Source organism: Marmota flaviventris, chromosome 7 (assembly GCF_047511675.1).
Source record: "Marmota flaviventris isolate mMarFla1 chromosome 7, mMarFla1.hap1, whole genome shotgun sequence".
In the NCBI taxonomy this organism is placed as follows: Eukaryota; Metazoa; Chordata; class Mammalia; order Rodentia; family Sciuridae; genus Marmota; species Marmota flaviventris.
The window spans coordinates 18,131,547-18,145,532 of NC_092504.1; positions in this window are offsets into that span (position 1 = coordinate 18,131,547).

Below are 13,986 nucleotides of genomic sequence, written 5' to 3' on the forward strand. Positions count from 1 at the left end.
CCTCGATAAGTTGCTGAGGCTGCCTTTGAACTCACGATCCTCCTGCCTCAGCCTCCGAAGCCACTGGGATTACAGGTGTGCACCACAGTGTCTGATTAGAAAAAAAATTTTTTGAAAGAAAAAGGACATCAATCCTTTATCAAAAGTGAATTTCAGGCACAATGAGGATAGCTGTTAAATATCAATGGTTGGCACCTGGAGTATTATTACACTTTTCTTTCTATTTACAAATAAGCTAGAAATATTTCATTAATTTTAAAAACAGAAGAAACAAGGTCTGTGCCTCCAATGTTGATGATTTTATTTTTGAAAGTCTTTCTTTCCCCTAAACTCTTATTGAATAGTGATTTCCTTGCACCACTGGTCTGTTACCTGCAACCAAAAACCCTGACCATAGGACTGTGAAGGCAGCTGCTGTGTGTGTGTGTGTGTGTGTGTGTGTGTTTGTGTGTGTGTCTATCTACATATTCATACATACGCATACTGTTTACCATCTTTCAGACTGCATTTCTACAAAGTATGACCCTCTGGAAAACCATCAGACCGTAAATCAAAGGTATTTATGTACGTGATTTTTATTTACTGATGAATCATTGAATTGCAAGTAACAGCCTGCAAATGTAGTGATCAAAATACTTACGAAAACTAAACTTTAGTGTATGCAAATTTAAAAATATATATATGGGAAGTTGAAGGATCATAAGATAGAATGCAGAATGTGACAAAACACAATCTAATATACGTGGAAGACATGAAAGAAACTCACTGATGAGATGGTGGAGCAGGAACGGTGCTAATCTAAGTCGCTCTGGAAAGGATCAGAGTCTGCAAGCTCCAAAGCCAAAGAAATTGTTCATAAGCACCGTCCCCTGGTTGGTGAAGTTGTTTCTCGTGGGGTGTGGGCTAATAGCTCTGGTACCTCTCTATGTGCATTCCCTAATTGTACAGTTAAACAGCTGGAAGATGGAGGGAGCCAGACTTCTCACTGTTGGAGTGGAGGTTATAGATACCTGGAAAAGTCTAGAATGATCTATGTTGTAAGGGATTAGAGTCATAAACATCTGTATGAAGTTACATGTAGAGTAATATAGATACAGATGGCTGCACATAGAAATATTTATAGGTATTTGTACATACACATGTCAGTCTACACAGAAACATGTTTCCTTGGTCTGTAGGCAAAGCACGCCTAGGAGCAATGGCAGCTCAGCAGCCAGGAGTTCAGTTAGAACCCAGATCCTGACCAACCCCTAGTAAATAGAACCAGGGTTCCTTGGAGAAACAATCAACTCTAAAACAGGCCTGGAAATATACAGGTATGTCCTGAAACAGCTGGAAGGGCCAGAAACACACACACATGTGCACATGTACACAGTGATTGATGGTGAGGACCCAGGAATGGGGTCTATTTCAGTGGAGAAGCACTTGTCTAGTAAGCATTAGGTCCTGGTTCAATCCCTAGCACTATAAGGAAAAAAAAAAAGTTGAGGTCATGTGAAAAGAGACACAGAAGCCAACTGAAAGAGCTCCCAGTAGACAAATATTGAAAAACTTGGGCAACAAAATAAACAAATAACATAGTATTGGATTATGGCTCAAAGTATAAAATAAATGTTCATGAGTGCATGCTGATATAAATAAGTGATAAATAAATGGGGAGGGACAAACACTACCTACAGAAGAATTCCAAACAATTTACATGATAATTCCCTGGTTATTTCCCTCTCCAAGAGGTGGAACATAACTCCTGTCCTTACATTGGGCTGTTGACAGTGACTGCCTTTTATAGATACACCTATTATGAGAAGGGCAGGAAAAGTAACTTTTTGGTGGAGAAAGCATTGACAAACACACCCTCAGCTAGGAGACAAAGTCTGTTCCCTGGGCACGGTGTAAGAGAATTGACTCTGTTCTTGTTGTATTCACTCAAAACTCATTAGCCTACCATAATCATGAAAAAAATAAGACAGGATTCAAGGATATTCTGCAAAATATCTGATCAGTAATCCACCAAGTTCATCAAAAACAATGGGAACTGAGAAACATCATGGCCAAGAGGAGCCTGAAGAAACCAGACATAATGTGGCATCTGGGGGTGGGTAGGGGGAATCCTGGAACAGAAAGAGAATCTTAGGCAAAAACTGAGCAAATCTGAATAAAGTATTGACTCTGTTCTTAATAAGTGCACATGCTAATGGGAGACATTAATAATATGTGAAATCATCATACTATCATCTCAATTTTTCTCTAAACCTAGAATAGTTCTAAATAGAAAAGTCTATTTAAAAAGAACATACTTGCATGTGTGTATATTTTTCTAGAGCTAGACAGAAGGAATCAAGAACTATTCCCACATAGCCCTACTCTCTTATTTTGCATTAAGGGAAACTGATTCCCAAAGGAAATAATTGGCATCATAAGATCACTCTGCATAAGATCACAAATTTTGCTTAGCATCATGACTGTTTCACATTTCCCTAAATGGCAACACAAGCTAAGATCAAGCTCAGAATTACTTGAATGCAAAATGCTTCCTCTGAAAAGGCTTATTTTCATTTACAGACCAGTAATTAATCAATTTTGTCAAAAATTGGCCAAATTCTTTTCTTGGGGTGAGGGAAAGAGTGCTGGGGATTGAATCCAGGGCTCTGGTTTCTCTAAACTCCATCTGTAGTAGCCCTTTCCATTTCTTTCTCCCTCCCTCCCTCCCTTCTTTCCTTCCTTCCTTTCTTCCTTTATTTATTTATTTATTTATTTATTTATTTTGAGGCAGGATCTGGCTATGTTGCTGAGGTCATCACTAAGTTGTTAAAGCTGGTCTTCTTTTTTTGGGTGCCAAAATTCAGGATCAAACCAGTAAGGCTGGTTTTAATCTTGTGATCCTCCTGCCTCAGCCTCCAGAGTCACCGAAATCAGAGGTGTGTGCCACTGTACCTGGCAGAAAACTTGCTAAAATCTACAGAGAATTGTTGAAACATATTGGGTCCACCAAGATAATATTTTATCCATAGAATTAATAATGTTCCCATTGCTTGTCAAAGAAAACCAAAGGCCTCAATCACATACTGCAGCTCTTCATTTTATTCTTGCTGTTCTTATCTGGCCGACAGCTTTAAAACCCTAAGCTTCCAGGGCTTCGGAACTAAGCAGACTTGGGAGATTAATTCTCCTAATCAATCCTGGATGAGACCAAAGTTAATTCAAGAAGCCATTTTATTGATTCATATGCAATTAGACATGTAATTATCTCATAAACCAAAACTCTGGTGTTACCGGGAGTAACCTGATCTTACACTGTAGCAAGATCAAGATGAGAAGTCAAATTACAACCAGATTTTTTTTGGTTAGTACAGAAGGAGAAGAGGGAAATGTAGGTTGACTGACTGGGATTGTTTATGCAATTCAACTCAAATTCCCAGTTAAGTGCATCTTGCCACGGGAAGTTACTTCTTTGCAGCATTGACAGTGTAGTACATCTGTGCTTCTTTGATTCTTTTTTTCCTGGGTTCGTCAACTTGGCTGCACATTAGAATCACCTAGGAAACCTTGAAAAATGCTTATGCTGGAGTCTCAGCCCAGGACAATTGACCCCAGAATCTCTGGGGATAGGACTCAACCGTATCACATCAGTTCTAGAAAACAGCTCCCTGATTTGTCCAATGGGAAGTCACACTTAGAAATCACCCATCGATATTCCCCATTCTCCCTTTCCTTTCCTCTCCCACTGCTCCTAAAAGCCCAATTACTTTGTTCTGGGACTTTTATTTCAAAGAAATAAAACAGCTCAAATGACAATGAAAACTTCATATCTTAACAGACAACTGTCACGGATTCAGCAGCACACAAGAGTGCTAATGAATTTTCATGTTCGATTCAAAGAAAGCATATCTTTATTTATATACACTTTTGATCATCTTATGTAAGAAAAGGAATTGTTTCCATCAGACGTCTTCTGAAATCAGGGCATACTCCCTCCAGCTCTTCCTGGGTCAGCTGGGAGGGTTTTCATTGTTGGGGGATATGAAAGAAAGGTGAGGAGAAGTGGGCTCAGTCTTGATTAGTTTGTGAATTGTTACATAAGCAGTTTGGAACCAGTGTTATCATTCCTGGTTTTAAGTGCATCATTTCTGGGTTTCTAAATGGCCAATTTTTTATGCTGCTCCTTTCTTCCAACTGCCAGGGCTATGAGTGGGGTTTGGAGTTAGCAAGAGACATTGCATATGACTCATTCATGGGTTTGTACATATAAATTATATTCTCCTCTTCTTCCCTGCATTGCTTATGGTGTGTAAAAAATTGATCAGATCTTCATTTGAGCAGAGACAGAACAAGGACGCAGTCAAGGGTGAAAACGTGGTCCACACAGCTTTTGTGTGTTCTTGTTATTCATGTTTTCTGGTTCAATGCGAGAACACCCAGGTATTAGGAAAATTGTTTATAATTTTTCAAATGGTTATAAAATGTTGTTCCTAAAATAAAATAAGTTTAACAAAGAAGTAGTCATTTACAAACTAGCAGTACAAAAGCATACAAAAAGAATCTAAATTTAAATTTTACCCACTACTTGTGCATTGTGTGGTCTAAGACTCATGGAACAGCTGTATTTCTCCTGGGTCTGAATATCAGCAGCATCTTGGTCCCCACCCACATTTACCTGTCATTTGTTTTCACCTTTCACTTCTTCCTTTCAGGTCTTTGGCTAGGAAGACGTATACATGTGTTTGCTTTTGTACATCTGGCTTCATCAAACACATCTGCCATCCTCGGGTGTGTATGTCTATCCTAAATATCTGCCTGAATCAATGCAGGCAGTATTTCTCCACAAACAGGGATCCACAAGCCCTAATCTTACTGTGTTTTAGAAATCAAACACAGAGTCTATTTTGTTTGACTCCACCTTATTGCCTTTGCTCTGCTTTCAGTCTCTCTCTCAGGGTTTAACTTTCATCCCACAAATAGTGGCCTACAACTTCCAAAATTCATTAGGAGTGATGTCATTCCAAAGCTGACACCAGGATTTAGTTCCTATCTTCCCAGGCTCTGAACTTCAGCTGTATCTCAAGACTGGAAAAAGAGTAAAGAAAGGTATTACACAGTATTACCGTTTCTACCTTTCTTTGTGCAAAGTAGTCTTCCACAAGCTAGGAAAACATCAAAGGAAAATATACCTGTATCTGTAAAATGCAATGTGCTTTAAAGATAAAGGAAAAGGACAAAATCAGGCCTTGACTTGCTCCAGTTGACAACCATTAAGAGAAATTTGCAAGGCTGCCCAAACTGCAGTCACACCCGGCACCATTTATATCTCTTAGATATTTTACTCCAATGGATAGTTCAGATAATGGAATGTAGAGCAAGACAGAATTCTACACATGCGTGATGGCAATCATTTATCTTCACCTGATTTTTCCTTCCTGTTGTCTCCCCTAGGCACCACACCACCCCTGCCTCATTCCGACTGGGCTTATTTATTTTATAGCAATAGCAAGATTACATGAAAACCTGAACGATGTGGGGACTTAGAAATGAAAGAGGATTTGGAAAATAGTAATGAACTGCTTTGACCAAGCCCTCAACACCAGTCAAAAGAAGTTAGATCAACTCCAGGCCACACCCAAAGTGGTTGCAACCAATACTGCCCATTGATGGCAGTCAGGAGAAATTTCCTTTCACCATCCATTATCTCCTCATCTCCATCTCTTCCAATGTGCATCATAGCCGAAGTTTCAAGGTTTCAAAGGAGCTAAACATGCTTCAAATACACTGTCCTTGTATCTACTGTCAGGAAATTCAACAAGAGTTCCGTTGAGTTGTGCAACTTCTATATGCCAAGCCTAATTCATGGTACTGGGAATCTCAGAACAAAGGTGTCAACTAAGGCCAGGCATGGTGGTGTATGTCTATAATCTCAGTGACTCAGGAGGCTAAGGCAGGAGGATTAAGAGTTCAAAGCCAGCCTCAGCAAAAATGAGGCACTAAGCAACTCAGTGAGACCCTGGCTCTAAATAAAATACAGAATAGGTCTGGGGATGTGGCTCAGTGGTTGAGTGCCCCTGAGTTCAATCCCTGGTTACCCCCACCCCACAAAAAAAAATATGTATACTAAGATGAAAAGGAAATAAACTTGAATCTGCCTTCCAGTCATTTAATAGGGAAAGGCAACCATAAAAATATGTTAATTCAACGTGATAAGAAACAGTGAAAGATGTATGCATAAAGCAAAGTAGTTATATAAGACTAAGCATTTAGAAAAGGACAGGAGGGGTACATGCTTTCTTTTAAAATGTACATGCTCAAGTCTCACTTCTAGCCTCTCAGAATCAATGTCCCCTAAGAAGGGACTGGCCATGTGTATTTTGAAAAAATTCCACATTGGTTCTCATTCATGCTGCTAGTTAAATACCTACATAGAAAATTTCAAATGGTGTAAGTGGAAATATCACTGAAACAACCTGTGAACTAAAGACCAAAGGATCCATTGCATTGATAGTATGAGGGTCTCTGACTTCTACCAAAACGAATTAGTGGGAGGGAAAGCAGAGAAGGTGGATTGCACTCAATGCCTTTCAGTTCCCTGTTGCTGCATAAACAAAGCACCACACAGAATGAGCAGCTGTGAAGAACATATGTTTATTATCTTCCACTTTCTATGGTATTTGGGAAACAACAGCCTGATTCTCTGCTTAAGGCCTCAGGAGATGCAGAATTGCAGTGGGCTGCATTCTCATCTTCAGGCTGGAGTGGGAAAGAATTAACTTCCAACCACACTCAGGTTCCAAAAAGCTGTTTCTTTGATAGTGTAACAATCAATGAGGCCCCAGCTTCTTGCTGACTGCTGGCTGGAGGTCGCCCTAATTCCTAGAGGTTGCCCACAATTCTTTATCATGAAGGTCTCTCCAACATGTTCACGTACTTCATCCAGTCAATAAGAAGAATCTCAAGAATGCATCTGCTAGCAAGACAGAATAACAGATGTAATAACATGTCACAAAAGCTATATTCCATCACCTTTGCTTTATTCTACTGGGTAGGAACAAGTTTCAAATGCTGTCCATACCCAAGGGGAGGAAGTTATGCAAAGACTTGGGCACCAGGAGACAGATATTATTAGAGGGACTCTTAGGAACTGCCTGCCTCAAAATTTATACATTAAACATCTGTATGTTTTCTTTACCATATTTGCTGTCAGGATAGAGATAGGGGGAAAGAGAATAAAGAGAAATAGAAAAAGCAAATAAGTGTATGTGGCCAGACCTTCAAGAAGCCTGTGTTATTAGTCTTTCTTTTGCTTTTATGACTGAATACAACAGACTAATTTATAACAGCATAATTTATAAGAAAGTAAGTTTATGTATTTACAGATCTGGAGGTTAGGAAATTTAAGAGCATTATCCCAGCATCTGGCAAGGGTCTCCATGCTGCTTCAATACATGGCACAAGGTAGAAGAGCAAGTGAGACAGACAGAGGATGGGGTCTAACTTATCCTTTCACCAGGAGCCCATCTCCACCATAACTGTCCCACACCCAAGATCACAGCATTTACCCGATCATCTAATCAGCTCTTAAAGGTCCCACTTCCTAATACTATTATAATGGCAATTAAATTTCAACATGAACTTTGAAGGTGGTATTGAAGCATCATCTTTAACTTGTCTTTGACTCTAGACTGAGTGAAGCTAGAAGGGAAGAGCTCAGAAGGACTTACACTGAGTACAGAGAAGAAAACAACCAATATGATAGTGATATTCATAGGGAAATATAGTCCTTTATGGTAAATGAGATACATTCTTCTTTTCCATAAAAGTGTTTGTATTCTCTTGGGCTGGGGATGTGGCTCAAGCGGTAGCGCACTTGCCTGGCATGTGTGCGGCCCGGGTTCGATCCTCAGCACCACGTACAAACAAAGATGTTGTGTCTGCCAAAAACTAAAAAATAAATATTTAAAAAATTTTCTCTCTTTCTCTAAAAAAAAAAGTGTTTGTATACTCTGTTGCCTGATGTCCTTCTTGAAAGAAGGTAAAGTTTAATGATCTATCTTAAAGCCTCCTAAAGTGAAGATATTACCTAGTTTTCCTTTTCCCACTTATACCTCTCAGTTTCCTCCTCTCCCTTCTCTCTCCCTACCCCCCCGCACACACACACAATACTCTCTCATAGTCCCTGCCTTCTGAAATCACATCTGCTGGAATTACTAAAATCAAGTTCAATCTTCAGCCTAGTCATTTACTAGCTGGACCTTTGTTTAAATTTTTGGAATTAGAACTGAGGGAAAAACAAAAAAACTCACTAAGTGGCTGAGTTCTGTGGCATATGCCTGGTAATCCCAGCAGCTTGGGAGGCTGAGGCAGGAGGATGGTGAGTTCAAAGCAGTCTCAGCAACAGCGAGACTCTTAGCAACTCAGTGAGACCTTGTCTCTAAATAAAACACAAAATAGGGCTGGGGATGGGGCTCAGTTGTTGAATGCTCCTAAATTCAATCCCCGATACAAAAAAAAAGACAACTCACTAAGTAAAGCTAAGTAGAGTAGCTGCCATGAATAAAATGGTGACAGTGATAATGTTAACAATGTTGGTAATGATAATATTAGGGAGTGTAGCAATGATATTATAACTTGAATGCATGGATTTATGGGAGGTGCTGCCACAGAATTAACTATTTTAGCAAGAAAGGGAGCACATCAAATACCTGACACATCATGTCCTAACCTTACCCTAACCCTGACTGATGGGAAAGTTCCAGAACAAATGACGACTGGCAAAATCAATGATTCACAGTGTGAGGTACTTAGATGTTACCCAATGAAAGTAGTCAAATAAGGTTCAGAATAGATTCGGCCAAAGTGTATTAACTTCTGATTCATGTTTGTGTTCTAATGGAACATCAATCAATAGGTTAGTTAGGAACACTTCCCATTCATAGGAGGGATTCCCAAAGGCAGTGAAAGATGATACCTGAAATGCCCTTTCTTTAAGCATGTTTGATCTAACCATTTGGGGGCACTGGGTCATTCTGAATTCACACAAATGATATGCATTACACATGTGACAGATACCATCAATTCCAAGGAAGTGCTAAGAAGGCAAGTCTGGTTTGGGGCATGAACAAGAGAGATTATTGGGAGACCACACAAGTGAGAGAAACCAGAAGGGATTCATGTAGAAAGACCAAATGAGCCATTAAAATGATATTTTTGAAAGCTTTAATGGAGTGAAACAAAGCCTATGGTACAATTTTAAAGGAAAATACTACAGTATTCTAAATTGTACATTTAGTAGGTAATTTTAAAAATGTAAAATCTAGCTTTTCTCAAAATCCCTTCAACCCTACCCTGCCGGTACACACCAATAATTAGAAAAAAGATTAACATTAATGATCAGCCATAATGTAAATGGTTAATGTTATTTGGTTATTTGGATGGTAGGACTTAAGATAACTTTTTCTCCTTTATATTTTTACTTTCTCAAACTTTCACAATGTGTATGAATTAGCCATGCAATTGACAAGAAGAAGAAGGATGGGTAGAGAAAAAGAAAAAGAAGAAAATTAGTTTTCTTAACTCACTGTATACACCTCTTCATCTAGCTGACTCTTACTGTTATTTGCCAGGCAGGCACTTTGTGGGGACAGTCACATATGATTACCTGGGGGCAAAGCTGTTGTCCCTTTAAATGTCAGTACATGTTCCTTCCAAGTTGGGTCCTTCAGAGAAATTTATAAGGAGTCAGTCAAAGTCTCTGAGTCACTCTGACTCACTCTTTTTAGATGATGTACAATAAACTTTGCTCATTATAATGCTAAATTCCTCATCCAGTGGTGGTGTTCCTGTCTACCTTTTTTTTTTTTTTAATATGCAATGTATGAACTCGAGGTATGTGCTCAGGAACGTCCCCATCTCTACATATGATGAGTCCTTCCTTTATGAATTCATGTAGTTTTCCCCAATTAAAGCCCCTTACTTTGCTTGAGGAGATACTGTTTTGAGAATTCTCTCCAATGCACTCCTTTGTGGCTGAAAGTATAGAACTTTCTTCACCCTTTTCCATCCTGGTTTTGCTTGTTGGCTTTGCCCGGAAAGGAGAAGGGAACATTGCCCTCTGCACTCAGTCTCTCAGTCACACCACATGCACACGTAGCTCTTACTTGACCCAGGAAGACAGCCCCATCCCAGAAAGGTACCTTGAGGACACGTGCTATTATTCCCATGTCACTCCTGTTTACCACCACCACTAGCCATGGGCATTGTCATTGCTTCTCTGTTTCTCTACTGGACTGTAAACTCTGAGGACAGGGACCATGTGTGACTTCATTACTGTTGTGGACATCATCCAGTGCTTACAATAACTAGCACAGAGGAAGGGTAGAAAAGGGAAAAAAAAATAATGCAAAATTATACCTAAAAAAATGGGTCATGCAGGAAGTGTCACTTTATAGGTGAGCAAAAATCGAGGTGAGATGTCATTACATATAAAGGGCCCAAAGTGGCTCTGAAGAAGCACATAGTGGAATCAGGCAGGGAAGAGAATGGTCTGCTTGAAATGCTCATCCGCAGCCGAGGGCAAAAGAAGGTGGAGACAGACAGGAGACAGTCATATTACCACCGCTGAAGTTCAATAACAAAGCTGTCTCCTGATATAAGGGAGGAAGGAGACGCTGTCCAGGTTTGGAGGAGAGAATTGGCATGGCCAGAAATAAATAAGAAGGAGAGTTTTATCCCTGGGACTGAACAACTCTGTGAAGTGGTGATTCCCTGGGCTCTGAAAAGGAGCCTGGGGTGCTTTGTTCCTCTTGAAGTTCTGGGAGCGCTGTGTCATCCTCCTGCTGCCACCTCTGTTGCAGGAAACCTGGCAGCAGCTCCTTCCAATCTCACTCCAGGTTCCCTGGCATGGGAGGGAGGACAGTGAGAGGCAGATGGGCCAGCGGCCAGTGCAGGGCGAGGCAAACACGCCCCCCCCACCCCGCCCTCTCACGTGACCTGCAGCCCTGTTTTGAAGGGATGGGGTTGGGGGTTGTTTGTACTCTTTTGAAGAAATATATTTACAAGTCAAATATGTTATCCTGGTTAACCCACAAGAAAGCAAATAGAGCCAGAGAGGACAGAATATCTCTTCAGGACAGAACTCAAGCCAATTATGTCACCTTCTAGTTTGAAAAGCTGCTATTGTTTCTAGAGCCTAGAAGAAAACACTTGCCTCATTGAATCACAGCTGCTTTAAGGATCTGAGTGTCTAGCCTTGGGAATGTCATCCTGTTAAAGACTATAGGAAATGGGCTGATGACTTGGGTCTTCTGTTTGGCTCTGACCCCATGAGAGTTATTACAAATCCAATGCACCACTTCAGAAAGATTTTAATTACAAAGGAACTGGGGAATTAGGAGGTTATCTTCAGAACTTTGAAAGTAGCTTAAGCTGGCCAAGAAATATGTTCTCCTCAACAAAAGGTTTTAAAGAATAACCAGAGTAACAGCCAGAAAAGAAAAGCAGAAAAGAACAAAAAGAATACTATGTCGAGGATTCTGTGAAAATTCAGGAGCATGAGATAATAATCAAGGATTCCACAATAGGCTGAATTCTTCAGATGGGAAAATGACTTTTTATCCCCCTCAGCCCAACCATCTGTGGTTATATGAGAATTAATATTCAATTCAGAGTAGAGCCTAAAATGTGTTTATGACATTAAACTACCTTTCATGCTTTCAGTGAATATATTGTGGTCATTAGTGGGTTTTTTGTTGTTGTTATTTTGTTTTTTTATTGAGTTAAAAAAAGAAATAAATGACAGCGGAATGCATTACAATTCTTATTACATGTATACAGCACAATTTTTAATGTCTCTGGTTGTATATAAAGTATGTTGACACCAATTTGTGTCTTCATACATGTACTTTGGATAATGATGTCCATCACATTCCACTATCCTTGTTAATCCCCTGCCCCCTCCCTTTCCCTCTCACCCCTCTGCCTTATCTAAAATATATACTTCTAGGTGAGGCGACATCAAATTTGGCTTTTAATTTTAAATGTCATCTGGACACTAAACTTGCTTCATGACTAAATTTTATTGAGTTGAAAGCAGACATTTTCCAGTGATTACCTCATAAGATGGTTGTCAATGGGTGCATGATCTGGGGTCTATGCTGAAAGCCATGGACACTGATTCTGGATAAATTCAATGGAAGGAAATTTACTGGGAAGTTAAAGAGGAACTCACAGAACTAACAGAATCCTGAAGGACCACGTTTACAAAGGAACAAAACTCAACAAAGCTCCAAAATATTAGCTAAAACATAGCAGTCACTTCACAGCAGGGAAAAGCTGGCCAGCTGAAAATGAAATTATTTCCAAATGAAACTTATTCTAGAACTTCTAGGTCAAGATCCAAAGCCTCAATAGTCCAGCTCATGAAATTAGGATGGATACTTTCCATTTGTTTGCACCTTATTTAATTGTTTTCATCAATGTTTTGTAGTTTTCTATACATAAGACCTTAGTTAAAAGAAGTTAGGCATTTTATTCTTTTAGGTCATGTAGTATATGGAATTATTTTCCAAATTTTCTTTTCTGATATTTCATTGCTAGAGTACAGAACTAATTTTTGTATGTTGACTTTGTATCATAAAACTTAATTAAATTCATTTATTAGTTCTAACAGTTATTTTTAGTAGAGTCTTTAGGGATTTCTACATATAAGACTATGTCATCTCTAACAGGGATAGTTTTACTTCTTTAACAATGTGAATGTCTTTTATTTATTTTTCTTCCCTAATTGCTCTGGCTAGGAATTTCATCACTAAGTTGAATGAAGTTGCAAAAATAGATATCATTGTCTTTTTCCTGATCTTAGAGGAAAAGTTTTCAGTTTTTCACCCCTGAGTATAATGTTAGTTGTAGGCCTTTCATATATGGCTTTTACTTTCTTCTATTTGATTGGGAGTTATTTATTTATTTTTATCATGAAGTTGTTGAATTTCATCAAACACTTTTTCGGCATCTAATGAGATGACCAAAACTGGTATGAAAAGTGGTCAGTGTCACTAACCATCAGGGAAATACAAACCGAAACTACAATGAGATACCACCTCATCTATCAGTATGGCTATTTCTAAGAAAACCAGATTTATTATAATGTTAGACAAGTTTGAACCACAGAACTGTTGATAGAAATGCCCAGTAGTGCAACTATATGGAAAACAATAAGGAATTTCTCAAAAACAAAAATTAAAACTAGAACTACCATGTGATCTGGCAATGTCACTTCTTAGTATTTATCCTAAAGGATTGAAATTAGAATCTGAGAAAGATCTTAGCATTCCTGTTTTTATTGCAGCATTATTCTTAATAGCCAAGATACAGAAACGATCTAAATGCTCAGGATGGATGAAGGGGTGTGAAAAAATCTGGTCTATACATACAATGGAATATTATTTAGACTTATTTTAAAAAAGGAATTCTGTGAAACATGACAATAGAGATGAACCTTGAGGACATTATGCTAGATGAAAATAAGCCAGTTCCAGAAAGACAAATTCTACATAATTTCTCTCATATGAGATATCTAAGAGCAGTTATAAAATCAAGGAGTGGAATAGTGAGTGATTGTCAAGGGATAGGGAAAGGGGAAATGGGGAGTTACTAAATGATGGACCTACAGTCAAACAAGAGGAATAAACTGTAGAGATCTGCTGCACAGCATGGCTCCTGTAGTCAGCAATATTGAATTGTACACTGAAAAATCTATTAAGTGGGTAGGTCTCAGGTTAAGTGTTCTTATCAAAATAAAAAAAAAATTAAAATGATAATGGGAAAAATCAATATAAAACAAATTTAAAAATGATAGAGTGAGAGGAAAGTTTTAAAGTTTAAAAATATGGGTAACAGAATGAATCAAAGGGCAGTCCCACCTCTATCTCATACCAAGACTATACATAATGGACAATTCCCTAAAGGGTCAGGAGGGCATTCTTAGGAAAGAAGTCTTATATGCTA